Below are 17978 nucleotides of genomic sequence, written 5' to 3'. Positions count from 1 at the left end.
TCATTTTTATAAAGAAATGGTCCATCAATTTCATTGACTTGAATCCTTTTTTTATCAATGATTTGATCATATTAAGACTCACTTAGACCAGCAAGATGTCAGATACAATGAAGAAATGGGCTGGGTTTGAGGACAATTTGAATAATTCAATACTCAAGTAGCTAACAAAAATAGCTACTTTACCATATTTAATCCTCTATAGCCACCTCCAGATCAAGATCCCCTAGTGTATTAGTTTGGTTAGTTTTGTTTTTGTTGATGCATTTTTGGATGTTTTAGTCTTTATGATATTAAATTATGATGTTTTTGGATCAATTGTATTTCTGGTATTGAATCAGTTGTTTTTTATTTTGATTATATGCTATGTTGTTATTTCAATAAAATAAATTGCAATGATTGACATATTCTACTTTTAATTCTCTTGAGTTGTCTATAAGTTACTATTGACTAATTTAACATTATTGATCTAAATAATAAAAATTTTAAACTTTTACAATACAATGTTATTTCTTTTATCAAATTTTGGTTTCTCTCAAACCATAAATTAAATTATAATTAGATTTAGATAAAGAGATCATCTTTGGTGTTCTAATAGACATATATCTTATAATTATCAATGTTAAAAAACTATTTCTTATTTTTCTTTTATTTTCTTGTTCACTGTGTTCCTCTTATTGTTATCTATTGGGTTATATTTTGTTGGTTTTATCTTTCTTTTGGAAGATAATCATACAAGCTAAGACTTACTGAATTAGGTTGAGGAAAGAATAAAATATCAAAAGATACACAAAGTGTACTAGAATTGAAAAGAGGCATAAAATAAGACCAACCAAAAATGATGTGTAATGTTCGCAAAATAAAATTCAAAATCAAAAGATGCACGATGATCGCCAAAATTGAAAAGAGACAAAAAATGTACCCACACAACATCTAGTTCTTTCCTCCATATCTCTAATTCTTAGAAAAAAAAAATTACATTTAAAAATAGCTTAAACTCATGAATTTTAAACTATTTGATTTTTTTTTATTCTTTTTTGCAATAATTATTCTTTTTTTTTTTTAAGAAGCATAAAGTAAAATCTATAGAAAAGAAATAAGGGACCAAAAGAAGTCCCTAACGAATACATGCAGTAGATTCCTTCTTCAAAATATTGATAAATGAAGAAGGAACCTTGTCAAGGATTAAATCATCCCAAAAGAAAGAAGAAAAAATAGCAAAGTTAGCACATAAGTCCGCTAACTTATTACAATCTCTATTGACATGATTGAAAATACCATAATTAAAAGTATCCACAAAAGAAAACTTTTCCATACCTCGTCCTCCCTTCTTAAAAGATTTGTGGATCAGCTTGATAACATTCAAATTGTCACTCTCAATGATAATGCCTTGAAATCTATGCACCCGATCCTTAATCATCTCTTTGACTGAAGCTATAGCTTGATACTCCAAATAAGTAATATACCAATGCATATGAGATATACCATAGGATGCTATAAATCTACCTTTGTGATCTCTAGCCACTCCTCCAATACCTCCTTTATAAGAATGAAATACAGTAGCATATACATTTACCTTGATCTAATTTGGAGGAGGAGAATACTAATGATTTTCAAACAGCAAATGCTGATTGGTACCCAACCGTCCCGTTTTGATATAATTCAGAGTACTGTGAACTCCTGCATAGCTAACAGCTTCGGCAGCTATATAAAAAGAACTTCTTTCCTTCTTCCCATGCATAATTTCATTCTTGTCCTTCCACATAAAATAAACTGCATTGCAATGTAAGCTAGAGAGAAATAAGTTCTGAGCAGATAGCCAATTATACATCTCTTCTTTGTTTTAAAATAGAGGAATGAAAAAGCCCCATTCATTCAATTGATGAATAACATCTACAATCTTCTTGCATTTACAAATTAGATGGCTAATATTCTTCTCCTCATTACAGTCTCTAGGACAATTAGATATCATATGTATTCTTCTGTAAGATAAAAAAGCATTGGTAGACAAGGCATTATTTAAAACTCTCCACCAAAATTTATCTATTCTCGCGCATAGTTTTGCTTTTTTCAACCATTTCCATTCAATCATGTCATCGGATTTATTAGCATTTTGATCAGCAGCCATGGAAGTAATAGTTCTTCCAGATTCCATGTGAATGAGTTCAAATTGGTCTTCAATCAGATTCGGATTGATATCAATCCTACGGATTAAATCCATCAGTTCCTTACCAAAATATTTCTGAAGATCAGGAATACTCCATTGATGTTCAGAAATTAAATTTTCCACTCTAAAAGCATCAGCCGGTTCTTCTTGAGATTTAACAAATGCAGGCCATTTGTTTAAACATTTTTCCCAAATCCAGGTGTCTTCAAAAACATCAATAGAGTGACCATTTGATACATTCCATCTCACAATACTTCTCAAGGATTTACCTCCATCTTTTATAATTTTCCATGCAGTAGAATTTGATTTGTTTCTGTTTTCAGCAACCCAACAGGAACCAAGTTTTGGAAACAAATATTTATGCAATAAGGAATCATCTTCTTTCATATACTTCCAAGCTAGTTTAGCTCTTAGAGGGCCCATTTTGCTCAAGCATGAATGAATTCTTCTGCCGCCTAGTTCCACTAGATCGCACATCAAATAATTATTCTATTTGATATTTATGCTTTTTACAGCAAACATTGATCCTAATCAACTATTCAAATATTAGTTGTTCTTTTATTTAAAATATGAGTTTCTTACATCAGGATTTTTTATTTTTTTTTTTGCGAATGTTTAAAATTCACTTCTTTATCGACTGTCAGATTAGTTCTTACCATCTTACATTTTCAGGTAATTCTTCTCTTTTTTTTATGTCAAAAGGGGGAGGTATTAAGTGATTACTTGATGTCTTATGTTGTTTTGTAATGTTTTGTATTGTTTGGAAGTATGGTGGTGTTGAAGTCTGGTGATTTTTTATTCTTTGGTATTTTTTGTGGTGTTTTTTTTTTTTTTAATTTTTTGTCTTTGGTTATGTGTCTATACTTTAACTTGTTAGATGAAATCTCTTATCGACAAAATTCTTTTTCCCAACGATTTTTATTGTTTCACTCATTAAGGGGGAGCTTAAGAGAAAGAACTTTAATTAGTAGTTCAAATAAAAAATTTTTCCCATCATAAAAAAGGGGGAGATTGTTACAACCCAAGAGTTAAGGTTGAGCTTGTGATTTTGATGATAACAAAATAATTTATTGTGCTGATAATTTTATTAATTATCTTAGCGTATCTTTGATATTTTTATTTGCTTGTTTCTATGTGTACTAACATTTTAGGGAAATCATACTCTAAATTTCTAAAGACATCAAGATAGGATATAATAGAATTTAGTGTATCTCTATTTTTATTTCATGAGTCTGAGCTAGTGTGATTGTAATTGGGTAACCGAACACACACAAACAGGGGAGAGAATTAAAAATCAATTTTTTTAAAACTAATCATATTGTATAATAGTTAATCAGACTTTATGATTTAACTTAATTTTCATATAAACGCAGTCAATCAAATCATGGCTTGGATTATTTGAACTAGTCATACAGTATGATGTTAGGTCAAACATATGAACTTGTTCATTTTTTGAACAGTTTGTATAGTATGAAGACAGATTGTACAGATGACTGACAGTGTATGAAATTATGCTCATCCCAGTTCATACCAAATGAAGCCCTAATTTTTTAACTATTTGTAGCATATAATCTTTTATTATACCGTATGATTGGATGAAATTCACTTAATTTTTTTAATTTTTTAATAATTTTTCATGTTTGTCTATATAAAGAGGTCTAGAAACCGACTTAAAACCTTTGATAGGAATTTCTATTGAGAGTGTCCATTGAGTGTTAGTGTTTGGGATAGATTGTGAAAGTAAAGTGTGAGAGATCAAGTGAGAGGAAGTTTTGAGGGATTTACATGGTTGCCCAAAGTGAGGATCTCTTTTTCTTCTCCAAGTTTCTACCCATCTCCTCTGGAGTGTTTTGAGAGAAGATTAACAAATTTGTGTCAAGGTTCTCTACTTTCACCAATAGGGTGAAAAAAGATAATGGTACTTTACCTTCACTAAGAGGGTGAAAAAGGATGATGGTACTCTAGCTCTACCAAGAGAGTGAAAAGGACAATGATACTCTTCCTTCACCAAGACGGTGAAAAGGATGAGATGGTATGTGCCATCACTTGTAGAGTGTAAAAGGCATTGGTACCCCATCGCCCCAGATTAGTCAAAGAGAGTTTGTAAGGGCTTCTCCACCTTATTGTGGGGCCTAAAGAAGATTCACTACTATTATTGTGTAATACCTTGAGGAGTAGTCTCTAGGGAGTGGATGTAAGTCATGTTTGACCGAACCACTATAATATCCATTGTTCTTCTTTTATTATTTATTTTTCTTACATTTTTATTTTCCATATCTTCAATTTCTGTGGTTGAAAATTTTTGTGATACTCGTTTCATTAAAAAAATCTACATATTTCAGGATCAGTGAATTTGAATTTTATAAAAAAAGGTTTTCAAATTTATCCAAGATGTTTAATTTTTAAAATTACCGATTAACCATCCTCTTAGTTAGATTTGGGACTTTTCTAAGAGGTCTAACAACCCTCACGAACTATCATACATCACTAATATTTCTGGTTCAACATACACCATGCATCCTTAGAGAATTATAGCTCAAGAATGGGTTGTATAGGTTAAACATTATCTGAATGAGTGTAATTTTTTATCTTTCTTGTGTTAATATATATAATAATATATATGTTGGTTTAGCAAGCTTGCACACACACACTTAAGAAGTGAAATTTAAATTTTTATTTTTTGAAGATCGTATTGGATGATTTGGATCATACCATACGATCCATATAATCAAAAACTAATTAGGATGTTTAATTAAGTTAAATAAAAATTAAAATTAAAATTGAACTAATCATGTTGTATAACCACTAAATTGTATTGAATGATCTATTATTTTAAAGAATCTCTATCATCATTTAAATTAGGCAATATTTCAATATTTGAATTTTTTGGTCAATTCATAATGAATGAACTAAATTGTACTTTACAATGATTTAAAAGTTTACCTAAATTAATTTGTATGATTGATCAATTGAATCTTAATTATTTAGATCATACTCTATGAATTTGATTATACTAGACAATCGATAGAGATTTATTTGGTCATCCTAGGGTTCTTCCTGTTCGAACTATGATTTTATTGAGCTAATCATATTGCACTACCACTCATTCATAATGTGTGATCAATAAAGGAATTGAACTAATCATCCTGTACTACTATTTATCATACAATTCTAGTAGGGAAGATTTAAACTAATATATTATATGATCTATGCACCATACTGTTTGAATATAAATGGTAGAATTAATTTATTAGGATTTTGGGAAGCCCATTATTTAATATTTCTTAATAAACTTTATTGAAGTATTTTGGTATTTAGAGGGTTTAATCTTTCTATGAGAGAGAATAAAAGATAGTACTTTGAGTAAGGAAGAGAAAGGGTGAAGATATAAGAGAGGGAGAAGATCCTTGTTGGTTTTAAGGGAGTGTAAGAGAGAATTCCATATAATTATGGTGACTAACTTGCACCTGAGTTCCTCCACATATAATTGTTCATCTTGAGGGATTCTTTGGGAAGACCCCTTTAGTATCGAAGGTATACGAGGTTCTCCATTACACTGAGAAGCTGAAAGTGATTTGTCCTACTTCACCTTTCCAAAAGAGTGAAAATGATTCTGGCTACTCTATCACATCGACAAGGTAAAATAGATTTAACTACCTCACTGCGCTATGTTGGTGACATAGATTTGGCTACTCTATTGTACCATTTGGTGGAAGTGATTTTATAAGGGCTTACCTAGCCGTGAGGGCTAACGGAGAGTAATTAATTATTTACTATAATACTCGAAGAGGACTTTGGGAAGATCATAGGTCAGCTAATCGAACCACAATAAAATTTGGTTGGGTTATTTTATTTTTTCTATTTTCTTTCTACAATTTACTTTCTTAGATATTTAATTTTATTACAATTGGGTTGAGTTTGATAATAACTGTAGTTGATTGAATTAATCATTGTTTCAAAAAGAAAAAAATGATTAAAAAATAAATTTTGTTATTTATTTTAGTATAAAATAAAAAAAAATATTAGCATTGATTTATACTACTTGCTTTCACTTTAAGATTCTGAATCTGGTTAATTAATTTAAATTTTTAGAAAGTTTTGAAAAAGATTTTGAAACACCAATTTACCCTCCCTCTTAGTGTGCCATTCAATAGCTCAATTAGTTTCACAACTAACTATCAAACTTTTATAGGTAACATTATATAATATCCTTTCTAATCTACTAACTGATAAGATCATCCATAGTAGACTTTTTTCACCATGAATGGGCCTTCTTAAGTTGGCTAAAATTTACCATTCATCCTCTAATGGGCCAAGATAAGTATTCATAGAACAAGGACCAATTCTCTACTTGGAAAGTTCTTGGATGAACCATCTTATCATGTGCTTGAATCATTTTAGCTTTCTATAACTCGAAGTTCTATTGAGTTTATAATCTCTTATCTTTTAAAATTTTGAGCTCTTTTAATCACTGTTTAACATTTTACTCCATTATAATTTTATTATTTAATGCAATGTGCAATGAAGGTAGTTGTACCTCCAAAGGGAGAACAACCACTTCTCTAATGACTAAAGTAAATGTCATAAATTGAGTAAGACTTATGTATGTGGTTTTTATGCCCATAAATTTCTCCTCACTTTTTATTCCAATGATATTTATAGTCATCTAGGATTTTCTTTAAGATTTGCACCAAAGTTTTATTAAAGGCCTCATCTAATCTATTTTCTCGAGGGTAATAGATAGTTCAAATCTCTAATATATTTCATTTTTGTACTTCTATAGGATAGACAATTATCAAATATGATTTGGTGAGAAACAACAAATCGATTTAAAATATGATCTTTAAAGAAGCCCAAGATATGATGAGCCTTAACCTCTCTTAGCAAAACTACTTCTACCACTTTTATGAAGTAGTTTATTATTACTAATAGAAATCTATAAGCTCTATAAGATGATAGATAAATAAGACTAGTATTATTCATAACTCAAATTTTAAATGGCTATAAAGTAATTTTTGGATGCAGGATACTTGGTGGTTGATGTAAAATTATACATGAACCAGGCATTGATGAAACGACGTACAAAATTAATGAAGTCATCTATCATTAATGGCTAGTATAATTCCATCCCTTTAATCTTCATTCATATTTTAGGACTAGACTAGTGAGCACCAAATAATCCAGCATGAATTTCTTTTACTATATCTTTCGCCTCAGGTTTATTGAGGCAACACAACCACATATGATCAAAAAATCTTCTATAGAGGGTCCATCGATTATATATATATATATGGCTAACAAGAAGCTTGATTTTAATATATCATATTTACCTACAATTTGGTTAATAAAAAATTATGGACCTCCATATATCTTTACTCCTTTAATTTTATTTAAAATCGTTAATTTTAAGCTGGCTATAGGTGCCTCATTCTCAACTTCAATATTCATTCTTGGTTATAATAAATAATAAGAGTAATGCCTCAACCCTCTATTTTGCATGATAAATATAATGTTGATTCCCTAGGGACATAACTTATGATCCTTCATTTTTTGGCTAGATGCAACATTATCAAAATAAAATTTCTAAGTAAAGTTTTTATTTATTTTTAAATTCATAATCTGCTCATCTTGCAGTTCATCGATCATTTGAAAAATATCTTGAACATAGTGCATTGCTACGAATTCTTCCATAGCTTGTCCTTTTATAGCATATAGAGGATTGACTATTTTATTAAACTATAGTAGAATCATTGATCATCAAGCTAATCATCCTAATAATTTTAGCTGAGTCATTAAATATTATAATGGATTTACCCTAGATATTAAGTTTGCTTTAGTTAGTGTCTAAACTTTTGAGTAGAAAAATTTAAGGCTAGATAATGCTTCTCAATTTGAGGATAATTCATTTTAGTTGGTGACAACCATCTACTGAGGTAATAAATCATATTATCTTTACCTTACTTATTATGTTGAGCTAATAATGTGCCAAGAGATTCACTTAAAGCTAGAGTGTATATGATTAATGGCTTTCTCGAGATAGGAATAACTAACACTGGAGGATTCATCAAATATTTTCTAGAACTATCAAAAGCTTGTTGAAAACCTTCTTTCCATATGAAAAAAAAAAACATCTTTCTTGCATAGAGATACAAATGGTTGACATCTAATATAAACCTTCTCAGATATGCTAACTATCATTGAAGGGATCTCAATTAAGTGAGACTTTTAGGTAGAATAATCTTCAAGATTTCTTTAATTTTAGAATGATCTATTTCTATTCTGCAATGTCAACCCATGAAACCCAAAAACTTTCTTAAAGTAATACTAAAGGCACACTTTAGAGGATTCATTTTTAGTTTATACTGATTTAATCTTTTAAAAATAATTCTTAGATCTCTTAAATTATTCTCTCTTTCTAGACTTTTAATGACTAAATCATGGATATAACAATCCACTTATTGGAGGATAAGTTCTTCAATGATTCTTACCACTACCCACTAGCATGTTGTACCAGTATTCTTTAGTCTGAATGGCATTGCTTTATACCAATAGACTCATATTGGTGTTCTCTAAAATTAATGCAAGCATATATTTAATTGCTTTACTTCTTTACTAGAATGACACTAGCTTGCTAGGTGAGTTATATTTCTTGCATGATAAACTAGCATCTATAAGTTTCTTGAGTTTAGTTATAACTTATAGTTTAATCTCAAGTCACATATGTTGGGGTGCTTGTTTTATGGGAACCACATCGGGTTGTATCTCTAGTTTATGAACTATAATGTCTAGAGATAACCAAGGCATTTATTTATAACCCCAAGCAAACCAATATTCAAACTTTCGGAGAAACTTAATTATTTTATTTGCCTCATCCTCATTCAATAATGAGTTAACAAATATTAATTAAGGGTCTTCTTAACTGCCCAAATGTAATTCTTTAAAAGTGAAAAGAGACTATCATACTCTTGATTATTGATTATAACTAAACAGTAGTAATCATTATTATAAGGATAAAGAGTACTAAAGAAAAAAACCTGGTTTAGATTTATATTTATCAACTTTTGTATTCCATAGGTTTTCAAATCATTGAGTATCACCTCTAGTCCATGTTGATGGTGTAAAACCTTATTTAGAAAATATATTGACACAATTAGAATACCGGTCAAAAGGTAGCTCGATTATTTCATCAAAAAATGGATCATTAAGGAATATATTAATATTTACACTTTATTGGTAAAAGGGATAATGGTATTGGATTAAGATTCTTCATTCAGAGTGAAAGAAACCTTCATTATCAAACAGTTATATCATTTTGAGATAATGGGGTTAGAGTCATATTCTCCATACACTTCTTTAATCTTGATAGGGTAGACATATATGTATTTTCTTTCTTAGTATATTGGATCTTATCCTCATCATTGTCATCTTTTATATAAATTTTAAACTTTATCATTTTTATAATATTCATATGTACTTAACAATATTTAATTTTCTTAAATATTCATCATCTAAACTCCAAATAAATATGTATTATAGGTAGTTTTTTAATATATTTTCTTTTTTATCTTTATTTTTTATTTTTCTTATTTTTCCATCCGCAATCCCTTCCTCGAGATCTTTCAGCCATTCTATCACCTCTTTGTAAGGGAGGAATAGGTGACCAATGAACATTATGTTTAAGGTCAGAATGTTTTTCTTTTTCTTTTCCTTATTTATTTATCTTAATTTTTTCAACTTTTTTTTTAATTTACAGTCAATTTAAGATTTTTAGAGAAAATTATCTTCTTTTTAGGTAGATAATAATTTGCATCCTCATATATACTAACTTCATTAACTGAAAATATTTACAAATCTCTATTAATACAGTGCTCATTACCCTCATGAGAGTATTTAATATATTGATATAGGGAGGAAGAAACCATTTTGTATTCATAAATCCAGGGTCTACACCAGAGAGCATTAATGAAGCCTTTAAATCCATTATATGACACTTGGCTTTGATACTAAGGACATTTATCTTTAATATAAAGGTTATAGAACCAAATCCCTCTCACATTATTTATTAAATCCTTGCAACATATGTTTATAAGACCTGAGTTTATGAGTATCTACTTTTAAATATGTAAGAGTTATGAGAGTCATTATGTTAACCATTGCACCTATATCAATAAGCATAAGAGAAAACTTAAAGTTGTCTATATTTGTAGAAATATAAAATGGGCCATTGTGTTTTGTGATTACCAATAACAAGTCTTCACCTAAAAATTTTATAGTAAAACCTTTTAAAAGTATATAGCATCTTTAGACTTCATTGATGCTAAATGAGCCATACAAATATTTGGGTTGAGCAAAGCATTCATTAAAACTTCTCGTATTTTTTTAGAAAGAATGTGGTCATCTTAAATACTCAGTTTTGTGGGTAGTTTTTTTAGATGAGCTAAGACATTATATTCTAAGTAAGGAATGTCTAACTTAGTTGGGTCTTGATTTGGTTAAGATTGTGTCAAAGTTTTAGTATTATTAGTGACTTAATTTCCTTTATCAACTTTAGGACTTCATAGTGATAGAATTTTACCACTATTAAGACTTACTTGAACTGCCTCTAATGGGGAAGAGTTCACTAGCTCATTTAATCCTTTATCATTACTTTTATTTAAACTTTCATTTGGAGATTCATATGAATAGAGCATCTTAACCTTTATACTGATAGACTCACCCTATATATCAAGAATAGGGGAATTACTATCAGAAAAGTATTGATGAGATTCCTATAATTTATTTAAGTTTAAATTATATTTCAGAGAATTATTTTTTGATGAACTTTTTAAGCTACAGGTTATAATATCATCAATAGATATATACAAAATATATAAATCTTTCCTCATTACCTTCTTAGACCCGAGAAGAACAAAATATTAAGCATATAGCGTAAGGGGTACAAGAGATTTTGATCCCCCATATGTAGAAATTATAACTTTGTTATTTATATTTTTACTTTTATGTTTATATTCCTTATAATAAAATTTTAAAGATTGACAAATTGGCATCCTCTTGAGTTCTTTAGTTGGAATCTTATTCTAGACCTCTTCCTCGAAAACTACTGGTTAAAATTGGATGGGATTTTAGACTCCCAAAGATACTTGAGCAGATAAATGATATGGCTTATTTATAAACATTTTAGAAGACTAGGATTTGGAAATATCTAAACCATTATTGGGTTTTAAGAATGAAGGGGTTATAAGGCTCTCTAATTATGCATTTAGCTGATTGTTGACTTAAAACACATAAATACCCTTTGCGTATCATAACTGCTCTAGATTTTATATTCTTTCAAGACACACCTTTAAGATTATACAATCCTTGAGTTTATGACCTAACATCAAGTGATATTATAAATAGTTGGGTTACCCTTGTTGCGGATCTGTTTTCATGATTTATGATTTGGATGATAGCAAACACTCTTATTTCTCTATGACTACCTTATCAACTAACATTTCAGATCCACACGATCATACTGTAATTTGGAACCAGCTCGAGATTTAGTAGACTAGGTCTGAGTCAGTTTGTACCCTTTTTCCATTCTTGAGTCTATTTTATTTGGTGTGGCTCCTGATGCTTTGTAACTTGAAAGATTTCTAATTGTTCCCTAGAGTTTACTATTTTTGGTAACATCGTCCGGGACTATTTTATATTGTCCTTGACGATCAATTCAAAAGTAGAAACCCTAATTAGGGCATCCTCATTAAAGCAGTCATCATTATGCAAAAAACATCATCCTGGACAATTTTGTATCGACCAGGATGATAGGCTCAAAACAGAAAGAATCTGCCGCCAGATCTATTTTAAAATTACTTATTTTTGGACATCGTCTAGGTGGATCATCGAGGACTATAAAATATCGTCCAGGATGATCCTGGACAATTTTTCAAAAATTTCTCTGGAATTTAAGGAAAGCAATTATGACTTGATTGCATGATCAAATCGTCCTGGATGATCGTAAAATCGTCCAGGCCGATACACTGGATGATTGGACATCAGATAGCTATTTTTCAGGGCGATGTTCAGGATGATATTCCACGATTTGTTCTGATCGTTCAGGATGATATATTATCATCCTGGACGATAAGAAAAAATTTATTCTGATTGTCTCAAATCATCCCAGCTAATTGGGCTTAAATTGCACTAATCGTACAGGATGATATTAGTATCATCCTGGATGATAATGTCGGCAACTTGCATTAATGAGCTCATTTTGAGATATTCTATTTAAGCTATGACATAACACTTTGTAAGTGTCTTTGGAAGCCATTATATCTTTGTTCTTTTGGGGGAAACTTAAAGAGAGAGCTTGGAAGGGAGTGAGAAAAGGGTAGAGTTTGAGAGAGGGAGAAGAACTTATTAGGGCAGACTCAAGGGAGTATGGAGGGGGTTCAAGGCTTGTCTCAAGGGAAGTTTACCAAAGAAGAAGATCTCTTTGGTGTCAAAGGACCCAGCGACTTCGTCGCACCGGGGAAGGAGGAAGTGATTTTGTAAGGGCTTCTCTGCCTAGCTGTGGGGGCTAAAGGAGAGACACTTAGTTTAGTGCAATACTTGGAGGGTGCCTCCAAGGAGTGGACATAGGTCAAGGTTTGACCGAACCACTATAAATCTGGTGTGTTCTTTCCTTATTACTTCCGCATTTAATTTTCGCATCGTTGATTTCTTCGTTGTTATTTTGGTTTGTAGTTTTATTTTAAAATATCTTTAACAACCAATTCACCTCTCTCTTTTTAGATTTGGGCCAGTTCATAGGGCCTAACATCCCTAATGAACTTTCAAGTTGTATCAGAGCACTTTCAAGTGTTATCAGAGCACTTTCTAGTGCTATTATAGCACTTTCAAGTGGTATCAGAACGGGATTCATAAAATAAGTTTTTGAAAGCTTTTGAATTTTTGATCTATGGCTAATTTTTGTAATCGTACTATTGCGGAAGGTTATTTAGCATTGCATACTTTAGGAAAAGAATTTTCAAATTTTGAAAAAGTTAACAAAATTCTTCGTTGCATACTGGATAAGTTTGATGCTAAAATTGTTGCTATTTATGAATCAAAAAATTTGAATGAATATTCTATTGATAATTTGATTGGCTCACTCATTGCCTACGAGCAAAGTTTGGGTCAAAGACTTTTGGATGCAGGTGAAACGATTGTTCTAAAAGCTGAAGATACGGAAAAAGATAGCTTAGTTGTTGACGAAAGCAATGACTTGACAGGCAAATTAAAAAGCTCACCAAAGCATAAGCTTCAACAAAAATGGAAGAAAGATAAAAATGGTAAGGATGTTAATATTTCTTCTAACGTTATTTGCTTTCGATGTAGGAAGCCTAGTCATATGAAAAATTAGTGCCCTAATTTAAGAATTCTTCCAGCAAAAGAAAAGGGTAAAGCGAAGCAAATTTTAAATTGGGGAAATAATGAAAAGGAAAAAATCTCCCTTGCAGACCTGGTTTCTGAAGCATTGGACCAAGATAAAGATAATGGTTAAAAGCCTTGTTTGTGTGTTTGTGTTGTGTTTTGTTATTTTCTTTTTTTGTTTATTTATTTTGTTCCGATTTTTATTTTATTTTTTTATTTTTGTTTATTCTTTAATTTTTTTTGTTTCGTGAAATTTTTTCTCTGATAAACACACACATTCACCTTTCTAAAAATGAAAAATCTACTTCCTATTTTTTCTTGAAATCTTTGGTAAGTTGTGATTGACTTCTCTAAAACTGTCAAAGGAAGAAAACTCATGATTCGGTTTCTCTTTCTCTCCTCTTAAAGAGGTTATTTTACTTTTGATTCAAAATCTTCATCATATTTTAAATTGGATTTTGAAACTGATTTTTTTCATCTCCCTACATTTTTTCTAACACATTGGAATCTTTTGCAAGATTATTGAATCCACCATAAAATTTTCTTAATCAATTTATTCATGTTGTCAATAATTTGGGTTTACTTTAGTTTTGAAAATATAAGAAAGAAAGCATATTTTTTGAAAATAATTAAAAAAAAAAGTGGCCAATGATACCAAACTAAAAGATGCGCAATGACGCAAAATTAAAAAAAAAATACACAAAGTGTATTAAAATCAAAAGATGCTCAAAGAGCCATTTAAGTGATAAAGGGCATAAAATGAGCCCACAAAAAAAAATATGCTTATTTTTTCTTATACTACTAAAAGCTTAAGAAAATCCTTAATATCTTCGAAACTTGTGCTTGAAAATCTTGGTTCCTGATTCAGCAATTCGTGCATTGATCTTCTATTAGAAATATTTTTTGAAAGGAGTTTCAAAAATTTAATGTATCTTTTTCCCGTTTATTCCTTGATTTGGATGTTGGATTAAAAAGTTTTTAAGCCTTTAAAAGAACTTGAGTTGGGATTATCAAAATCTAAATTTCTAACCTTTTCTGGGCTATGCGTTGTCAAAACAATTCTTAAGTTTTTGATTTAAACCAAGAGGTAACTTTCTCATTTTAAGAATATTTATTTTGTTCACTAGATCAGGGATTATTTCTGTCTTTTAATCATTTTGTTTTTGTGCGCCTTCTCTATTTGATAATGTCAAAGGGGGAGAACGTACTGTTGTTGAATTTTTGTACTGTTGTCAAATTTGTATCTTTTTTTTTCCTTTAAAAAAAAATTAAAAACAACAAAAATATTTTTATCTCTCCTATTTTTAAAGTATTATTCTAGTGAGGGGGAGATTAGGAGAAAATGTTCCTTTTTAAAAATTCAAATTGTAGTGTTTTGCCATCATCAAAAAGGGGGAGATTGTTGTGGATCTGCTTTCATGGTTTATGATTTTGATGATAGCAAACACTCTTATTTCTCTACGACTGCCTTATCTACTGACGTTTCAGGTCCACACGATCTGACTGCAATTTGGAACCAGCTCAAGATTGAGTAGACTAGGTCTGAGTCAGTTTGTACCCTTTTTCCTTTCTTGAGTCTATTGTATTTGGTGTGGCTCCTGATGCTTTGTAACTTGGAAGATTTCTGATTGTTCTCTAGAGTTTAATATTTTTGGTAACATCGTCTGGAACTATTTTATATAGTCCTGGACGATCCGTTCAAAAGCAGAAACCCTAATTAAGGCATCCTCATTAAAGTAGCCATCATTATACATAACACATCGTCCTAGATGATTTTTTATCAGCCAGGACGATAGGCTCAAAATAGAAAGAATCTGTCATCAGATCTATTTAGGAATTACTTATTTTTGGACATCGTCCAGGACTATAAAATATCATCCAGGACGATCCAGAACTATTTTTCCAAAATTTCTCTAGAATTTAAGGAAAGCAATTATGACTTGATTGCACGATCAAATCATCCTGGACGATCGCAAAATCATCCAGGCTGATATGCTGGACGATTGGACATCATACAGCTGTTTTTCATAGCAATGTTCAGGATGATATTCCACGATTTGTTCTGATCGTCCATGACGATATATTATCATCCTGGATGATAAGAACAAATTTCTTCTAATCGTCTCAAATCATCCTGACTGATTGGGCTTAAATTGCACTAATCGTACAGGACGATATTAGTATCGTCCTGGACCATAATGTCGGCAACTTGCATTAAAGAGCTCATTTTGAGATCTTCTATTTAAGCTATGACATGAAACTTTGTAAGTGTCTTTAGCAGTCATTGTAGCTTCGTTCTTTTGGGGGAAACTTGAAGAGAGAGCTTGAAAGGGAGTGAGAAAAGGGTGGAGTTTTAGAGAGGGAGAATATCCTGTGAGGGGGGACTCAAGGGAGTGTGGAGGGGGTTTCACACGGTTGCTCTGGAAAGCTCGCACCTGAATACCGTCAAATTCAAGGCTTGTCTTGAGGGATGTTCACCAAAGAAGAAGATCTTTTTGCTGTTAAAGGACCCATCGACTCTGCCGCACCGGGGAAGGTGGAAGTGATTTTGTAATGGCTTCTCCGCCTAGCTGTGGGAGCTAAATGAGAGACACTTAGTTTAGTGTAGTACTTGGAGAGTGCCTCCAAGGAGTGTACATAGGTTAAAGTTTGACCGAACCACTATAAATTTGGTGTGTTCTTTCCTTTTTTACTTTCGCATTTAATTTCCGCATCGTTGATTTCTTCGTGGTGATTTTGGTTTGTATTTTAATTTTAAAAGATCTTTAACAACCAATTCACCTCTCTCTTTTTAGCTTTGGGCCAGTTCATAGGGCCTAACATCCCTAATGAACTTTCAACCCTAATTTGGACATGTCTTCTAGGTTCTTAGGGTCAGGAAGTTATAACTCATATTTCTTCAAGAGATTCTTAAAAATTCTTTTAATTACTTCCTTTTTGAATGAGTCTTATTTTTTTAGTTATTCAAAATTCTCTATAGTCTCTTTAGGAGTGAGATTGGAATGAGGCTTGAGCTGTTCAATCTAAAATTCATTATACTAGTATGGAGAAAGATGACCTAAATTTTCTACTTAAGCTTTTATAGTTTGCTTCCCTTATCAACTATAGACACTGACCCAGGCTTCTTTCCTAAAAATTTCTAAGGTTTTAATTTCCTTAACTCTACTATCGACTCATCTTCAAGGAAAGATAACTGAGAAGCTTCCTCCTGAAGATTGGACTTAACTTAATAGTTTCCCAAATGTCTTTATAGTAAATCCTTTCAATAGGAAGGCCACCATACCATGTATATTTTTAGAGCATATCTATAACAAACTATTCTTGAAGCTGAGGATCACTCTTCATGATAGATTCCTCCATCTTAAAATGTAATATATTAGATTACTGCCAGTTTTTATTTCTCAATCACCAAATCCATGATTATAACATGATGGTGTACTCTATCAAACCATTTCACAAATAAATATTCTAACTCAATAAAGGTATATACTGGCCCATTAAGTAATTCTATGTTCCAATCAAAATCTACCTTAGATAAAATGCTTACAAACTTCCTAAATAACATCATATCACTACCCCTTGTATTACAATAACAAGCCTACAAGTGTGCTCAATGTTCTTTGGGATTTCTTGTAAAATCAAAGTTTTTAAATAAAGGTGGTATAAATCCTTTATAGTAAGAGACTAAGTTGTATTCTTTTAGGTAATGTCTAACCCTTAGAATAAGTGAAGTGCCTTGAAATCATGCCAAAGCCACATATACCTGCAAATCTACCAACATCCTTATATCTATAGATTGTAGTGACTCTTTTGCTAATTTTATGACTTTGGTTCATTTTCTTTAACTTTATTTTATTACAATGTTGAATAGATTCTATTGGTACTAATTATATTTGTTCTTTAGATAACATACTTTTTTTGCTTTGCAATACTATCGTGTCAACCATTAATTCATCCTTCCTCTTTTCCATTTTAGCATGAAAGTATGAGATAAGCCAAGTGGGGGAGCGTAAATTGGTATTTTAAAAAATAAATCCTAAATTGGAGATCTTTTTTTTTTTGAATTTTGTTTATTTCAAAAGGATGACTTAACTAATCAAATGCATAAGCTAATAATTTGATAATATTTATAATAATGTTGATGAAATTTTAAATCACATAGAAAATACAAAAATCAAATTTTCACCAAGTAGTTATAGCAAAGTTAAATGCAAGAAAAGTAAAATACATAAAATAAAAAAAGCACACAAAAAATTTTTATTGTGATTTGGTCAACCTTGACCTACATCCACTCCCCGGAGTCCTCCACTCTAAGATTTGCACTACTTAAAAGCAACTCTCATTCTGCTCCCATAGCATGGTGTAAAAGCCTTTACAAAAACTCACATTCACCTTCCCTAGTGTGGCGGAGTGCCGGAAG

The sequence above is a fragment of the Dendrobium catenatum genome, unplaced genomic scaffold (assembly GCF_001605985.2).
Source record: "Dendrobium catenatum unplaced genomic scaffold, ASM160598v2 fragScaff_scaffold_313, whole genome shotgun sequence".
In the NCBI taxonomy this organism is placed as follows: domain Eukaryota; kingdom Viridiplantae; phylum Streptophyta; class Magnoliopsida; order Asparagales; family Orchidaceae; genus Dendrobium; species Dendrobium catenatum.
This window is presented reverse-complemented; position numbering follows the sequence as displayed.